This window comes from Quercus lobata, chromosome 6 (genome assembly GCF_001633185.2).
Source record: "Quercus lobata isolate SW786 chromosome 6, ValleyOak3.0 Primary Assembly, whole genome shotgun sequence".
Taxonomy (NCBI): Eukaryota; Viridiplantae; Streptophyta; class Magnoliopsida; order Fagales; family Fagaceae; genus Quercus; species Quercus lobata.
The window spans coordinates 2,572,253-2,578,958 of record NC_044909.1 but is presented as its reverse complement, the minus strand read 5'-3'; the positions used below and the strand labels follow the sequence as shown (position 1 = coordinate 2,578,958).

Sequence of the window (6,706 nt, the reverse complement as noted above, 5' to 3'; positions counted from 1 at the left end):
ATGGCCAGTCTGGATTTTTGTCGTGTAGTGCTCCAGGTGGCGTGACTGTTCAGCTCCCCTGCATGCTCTGCACGTGAGCAACTTTTGGCGGCTTGCAAGCCGCGAGCCACCCGCGAGTCCTAGCTGCGAGTCTTTACTTCACTGCACTGTCTTGAGCATTTCTTCACACTCTCTCACACACTACCCTTACATGATTCCCACCTAAATACAAGGTTTCTAAATACTATATTACAAGCAAATTTGTCATGGAATAAAGCCAACACATGGTTGATTAAATTCAACCTTACAAACACTATCAAGCAAAAAAGATATTGAAATAAGTTTCTGATATGGCATTTCAACTAAAGTAAAAGTTTTTAATACAACTAAGTGGAAATATAAAACAGGTTAATTTTGTAATTGAAAATATGTTACAAAGACAAAGACAATTTATTTTCTTCTTCAAGTGCCTTTACGAGCCGAAAATGGTATATGCCATACAGACTTCCAAACAGATTGCAATTATCATTATCATATCGGCCTCAAAAGAAGGTAGTTTTCAAGCAATTCATCCTCTGACAATGTATCATGTTCTGCCTGCGGGCTCCAAAGCACCTCTACAGCCTGCAAAATGGTTAAACATACATGTAAAGATAACTTTTCTAAGAAACTTTTTCACAACTGCTGAATCGACAAATTGTTAAATGGTTATGCTCAATTGACAAAGTTGTGTCAATGGTGGATCTATATATATATATATATATATATATTCTGACGTACCAGTGTATTATTGGAACTGATGGTATTCAAGTAATGCAAGGCTGTCCTCAAGTCTTCAGTACTTTTAATTTCAGGTAGATTTAATGTACCTTTAACAGCTACCAGGATTGTTACCTGAGAATGAATTTAAATTAAAGGAATAGACTTGCAGACCTGAAAAAGACATAGAAGTGGGAACAAACTAGTGCTATAAATCGACTCTCCATGATCCAAGTCATTGATTCTTGGTTGAGTTCTAGTAAAGATAATTCATTTTATAACACCTTAAGCTTAAAAGAAAGACCCAAATTGTAATATCAAGCTCTAAGACACACGAACTCTTAACACTAATATGAGTAAGTATTTACAAGGAAGCATATCTGTACGTGCAATTAATAATTATAGCAACTAATTCGCACAATAGGTGTGCCTGATATTTATATTTAGAACCCATAAAAGATGAAATACCACTATGTGATTTTTTTCAACTTTGTTGTTCCTTGGGATAAAGGTTCTTTGTACTTTCATGTTGTCAACATTGACAAGCGACTCAATGTCATATTTCAACCTCTCATCAGTTGAAAGTTGTCTGAGTTCCTTTTCCACAGCTTCAAGATTCCACCTCCGTTCCACCTGCAAGAATATTTTGAGTGCATCAAAAGTGCTGTGTTGTTAAATAATCATTCAACAGAAAAATTCTTTTAAATTGGAGTGATCAGTTGGAAGCAACCAGAAATTACAAGCATCTTTTTCTCAAAATTTTCAACAACAAAAAATTATTGGTAATTTTTTTTGCACATAATTCAATTTCTATTGTGACATTACAACACTAAGATTCTTCTATATAACAATCTAAAGATTGAATTTCTAATAGTGCAACAATAGCCTGACTGAAGTAGTGAAACTAAAACACATAACTTTTCCAGCACAGGTTGTGGAATTAAACTGAAGGACCAAAATACCGCAGCAGCTTAACTTAATCACTTAACCCTGCTCACTCCCTAATACGATGTCATCATCACTTCTGTCCGAGCATAGTCTGAATTATCATACGTCAATTATACAGAGATTTTTTCTTTTTTATAACCACCCTTCTATCAAAACAAAATTTTGTGCAATGGATTTGTCATTGTATTAATTAAAAAAAACCTGGAGTTTATTGTTAGGGACACAAATAGATAGGAAGGAGAGCCTAATGCACACCAATATATATTTACATCATCATTGATGAACCCATATAACCAACCCAACTTCAACATGGGCCATTAATTGGCATCTCCACAGGAACTAGAACATGCCATGTGCTATTTTACCTTAAAATTATACCGAAGGACTAAACTAAACCACTTAACTGGATGAACAATGTCCGAATTATTTAAATTATGCACGACAACGACTACAAAGAGACCAAAAAGATGTTGTAACAGAATATAAGCCACAAGTAATTTCATAATGGAGGACAGATGGTGACCTAGTGATGATTATCAAGAATTCTGGTACACTGTAATCTGATGAGAATTAAGAAACTCAAAAAGATCAGCTTAGTTCAGATATGGTCCAATTGAATTGACTAACAATCCTTCCATCAACTTCCGTTACATGTGCCATAGTACAAATCTAATGCAATAAGTGGGATGCATGCCATAGAAGATGTACTTGACACATTAAAGAAACTCAACATGAATAGGGAAGCTCTGGAAAGTCCAGTTTGATAAGGTAAAAGTAGACCCAAAAACTTTGATAAAGAAGACTAGTGTACTCTTTCTAGTACAGACAAGGTAGAGAAACATCCATGTTTCATATGATCACGTATTTGCATTTAGAGATTGACGTACAGTTATAACCCCATCATACTAAAGTTAAAGTACACAACTTGAAAACAGAAGAATAGTTTCTGCATTTATAATAGGAACATCAGCAGAGTTTTCTAGATGAAAGGAAAAAGAAATTAAACAGAAGAAAAGTAACATTTAATATCAAGGCTGTATTAGCTATTGTATGCACAAGAAGAAGAAGCTTAAAACTATGGTTTAGAATACTGGCTTTAATTTTAATAACAGCATTGAAGCAATATCTTACTAAGATCACTTTGAATATTATACTTCTCAATTATGTAATGATGAAGAAAAATCGTGAACTTAAAGGCTACTAAAGCACCATGAAAACCTTTAGAATATTAGACTCACAGATGAATAACCAGAAATCCAGTAATTTCCATGTCAAAGCAGAGCTACTGCAGACTCTGCAACCAAAATAAAAAGGATGAGTATGTCACATGAGATAACATGTAAAACTAGCCAAAGTTTTGAGGCATTTAATATGCAAGTGATGAGCATGACTTGCAGACAAACTAGCGATGCTGTAATGGCTATAATAATTAACTTCATTTCAATATCAGTTATATCAATGCATCTTTTCTTGAAAAAACATAATACTATTTTTTCCACCAATGAAATAATTGCAAAAGTAGCAAAGTTCATGAGAATTTATAGTGCACACATAGAGAACCAATCATGCATGTGGAAAAAAATAAAAATAAAACAATTGAACAATAACAAAAAGGATTTTGTTGTTGCCATTCACAAAATAGAAATTTCATTATACTATATGATCATGTTATCCTGTATTGTAAACGGACTAGTTTGAGTTCCAAAAATTTCCACGCCAAATTTAGAACATGGGCATGGAACTTCATTAGAAAAAACATTTAACTTATCCTCATCTACACCTTGGATGAAATATGGTACAATGCTGCATATCTAGTGTGTGTTTGTATTCAGCTTCTGCGTTTGTTGCTGCGTTTTGTTCCCTTTTTTTTTTCTTTTTTCTTTTTTTTTCTTTTTTTTTTTTTGGTTTTCACGCGTTTTGGTTTTCACGCGTTTTGCGGTTACTGTTCAATGAACAGTAACCGCAAATGTTGACTTTCTGCAGTGAACAGTGCATATGTGCACTGTTCACGGACCCACAAATTTTATTTTTTATCAATTTTTTCATTAAAAATGGGTCCCACAGCACTATTCACACATTTAAAAATTATTTTACTACAGTGTTTTCAGTTTTCAGTTTCAGCAAAATAAGTTCTATCCAAACACACCCCTAGTCAAAAAATGGTAATTCCCTTGTCAATAACTTCATCAATCACTCAAACTACAATTCTTTTGTTAGAATTCTGTATTCTCTCATTTATAATGTCCATGTTAACAAAGTATGGATCAAGTATTCTTAGAAAACTTCTTGATTACAGGGATTCCTATGTACCTACTTTTATAATACACCCCTTTTGAGCACATATCCAGGAGTAGTAATGTAAATAGACTGCAATTCTATACCCAAGTCGTGTCATGTCCAACACAGGTGTCTCACTCATTCTAAAGCATCCATGTAGGAATGTAAAATATGCCATGCTCATCCTTGAAACAAATTTTACCCTGCTGGGGATTAAAAGACCGGAGTGGAGAAAAAAATCTTAACTGAAGCTTCCTTGATCAAATGAGGGGTACTGGATTATATGGCGGTTGAAATGAAATTAGATATTTAAATTCAATGACAGTGGTTGGCTAATCCTTAAAGGAATGAAGAACATAGTCTAGAATATATATATAAATTTCCAATATCATCAACGAAAAATATGCCATAAATTCCATATGAACCTGTTAAGAAGAAGTGGAAGCTCTTGTTTTTAGATGTGTCTACAGCTGTAGCAAGTGTATTAAGTTCTCTTTGAATTGAATGAGCCATGCCTGATAACCCAACCTGCAAGAGAATATAGAATTTGGAATTTTGGAAATAAGAAGGTTACAGATATGGGGTAGTAAAATATATAAACGACCCCAGGGAAAAGGATCCTCTCAGTTTGAAATGGACCCATTTCATGATTCATATTAAACAGTACACATCTAAATGGTGTATCTAGTGTCATGCATGTATATATATTGTTAGATACAAAACATAAAATCTGAACCGTGAAATGCACTCTTTCCATTTCATTTGAGGATCCTATCCTCCAGTACCCACAATGGGACCTGATTTATTATTGGACTTGATTTAAACAAAGAAATATAAATTAAGGGAACCATAAAAATAAATAAATAAGCAACAGACCATAGGTTTCTCTTCTTGGAAAAAGAATCAATCACAGACTGCATAGTGGAAAAATAACAAATAATGTTTTCTAGGTTACTTAATTCTTTATTTGGTCTTCCAAGGAAAAGGGATTAAAGGGAAATTTTCCAGATTTTATTTCATTTTCATTTTAATTTTAATTTACACTTAAATAAGTATTAATTTCACTCAATGTGTTCTCCTTTCTATTTCTGTAGCCATAATTGCAAACGTAAATTTATGCACTTTTATATAACTCTCACTCTAAATAATCTTAAAATGTTACTCCAAACCCTATATGTTAATTCTCTTTGAATTTCCTTAACAATAAACATTCTTCAAAATTTATTTTTTTTCACAATTATTGACGTGACTTGTTGTTACTCCAAACCCCATATGTTAATTCTCTTTGAATTTCCTTAACAATAAACATTCTTCACAATTTTTTTTTCACAATTATTGACGTGACTTGTTGTGACTGAACGTAATAAAATCTGTAAAAATGATGTCAATGATCTACCCAAGTAAAAGTGACATAACTTCTATCACAACCGGCCATGTCAGCAACGATGAAAAACATTGTGCAGCTATATTCTAAACTATACAGCTATCAGGCTAACTAAGAGAGTAATTCCCAAAAAAAAAAAAAAAAAATTCCACACAAATGTAAAGAAATATGAACAAAGAAGTGATATACCTGAACCCTGAGAACACTTGCTCTATTAAGATAAGCGATCGAAAGATAAATCCCCACAGAGTAATCAATATATCCACTAATAAATCTTGGGTTATTGTCATAATGATATATATTGTAAGACTTAGAAGACGAACATGAAGATGATTCTTCCTCTGAAGCGAAGGAAGAACCACCCATTCTGCCACCAGAGGCAGCAAAGACTGTGTACAAAATTTCATGGGCGGATAACAAAGCTAGAATTAGAGCAAGAATTGGATGGTTTTGGAGAAACTTGAAGGCCATGTTGGGTTTCAAGAATTCCCCAGAAGAAAAAAAGAAGTATTTGAAATTTGGAGGACAGAAAACTATAGATTGTTTCTCAGTGTTATGGGGTGTTGAAAACGGAAAATAATAAAAAAATATTTTTTAAATTACCGTTCACAAGAAAATTACTTCCCTTGCCTTTTCTCAGTGTTATGGTGTCATAGGTGTTGAAAACTGAAAATTAAAAAAAAAAAAAAATTTAAATGACTGTTCACAAGAAAATTACTTCACTTTTAAAACGCAGACGTCAGATGCCATTCCAAATCGGACAAAGTTTAGCTACAAAATTGGTTGTAGCTTAAGGTTACAAACTCACTCAATAAAATAAATATTATAATATATTTTGAAAATCTAACCGTTGAATTGCATGTTCTTTACACCCTTAATACACATATTAAATTTTGTGTCAATCGGATATCATTTACTACATGATCTATAAGTTTATATTTTGTTCATAATTTTAAATTACAAAAACTTGCAATTTAAAAAATTTATTGATGACATAGCTATTGATCTTTAATTTTCTTGAAATTTTGCAAGCATGAAGGATATAAGAAGAAAATGTAATCCAATAGTGGATTTGTCAAAATTCAAATCCAATAAAAAGATATTAAGTAAGTTTGTAGCCTAAGGTTACAACTAATTTTGTAGCTAAACTTTGTCCTTCCAAACCACCTTTAGGCTTTGTTTGGATGGAGGAGTGGAAAAATGGGAGAATGGAAAATTGTGGAAGGATGGAAAAGTGGGAGGATGGAAAATATTTAGTTTTTTCTCTTATGTGTTTAGTTGGAGGGGTGGAAAAGTAGGAGGATGAAAAACTCTTTTGTTTGGTTGGAGAGAAAAATGAAAGGATGGAAAATGTAATTT

At 32.8% G+C, this 6,706-nt stretch overlaps 1 long non-coding RNA gene across 1 annotated transcript; it reads right to left on the bottom strand.

Moving 5' to 3' along the window:
• Positions 1 to 426: 426 nt before the first annotated feature.
• LOC115950967 lies at positions 427 to 5,903 on the bottom strand. Its single transcript, XR_004083165.1, has 6 exons — positions 5,537 to 5,903; positions 4,389 to 4,491; positions 2,925 to 2,980; positions 1,207 to 1,371; positions 760 to 873; positions 427 to 603 (listed from the first exon to the last, which is right to left on the bottom strand). It is a non-coding gene; the product is annotated as an uncharacterized LOC115950967 (long non-coding RNA).
• Between the last annotated feature and the right edge of the window lie 803 nt (positions 5,904 to 6,706).